The sequence below is a fragment of the Lupinus angustifolius genome, chromosome LG01 (genome assembly GCF_001865875.1).
Source record: "Lupinus angustifolius cultivar Tanjil chromosome LG01, LupAngTanjil_v1.0, whole genome shotgun sequence".
In the NCBI taxonomy this organism is placed as follows: Eukaryota; Viridiplantae; Streptophyta; class Magnoliopsida; order Fabales; family Fabaceae; genus Lupinus; species Lupinus angustifolius.
This window is the reverse complement of record NC_032009.1, coordinates 28493393-28493701: the sequence shown is the minus strand read 5'-3', so window position 1 is coordinate 28493701 and position 309 is coordinate 28493393.

Below are 309 nucleotides of genomic sequence, written 5' to 3'. Positions count from 1 at the left end.
AAACACTTCATCAAAATTCTTCAATTGTTGATGGATAAGCTTGATGATGTGCAGTTGACTGAGGTTGTTTTTTTGAGAACAAAGTTAAAGCGCATTTGCTTCCTTGTAGGTAAGCAAAAATATGCACGGAAGCTTGATAGAACAACCTGCAAAAACACTACACAACCTTCAAAATGTATATAACACAACAAGCAATCTTTCTCCCCCTTTTGACATTATCAAAAAGATAAACGTATTCAATTTTAGTCAAAAGTTAGGAGAGTTATTATGGTTAAGACAAACTGAAATTAATCAATTAACCTTGGATAT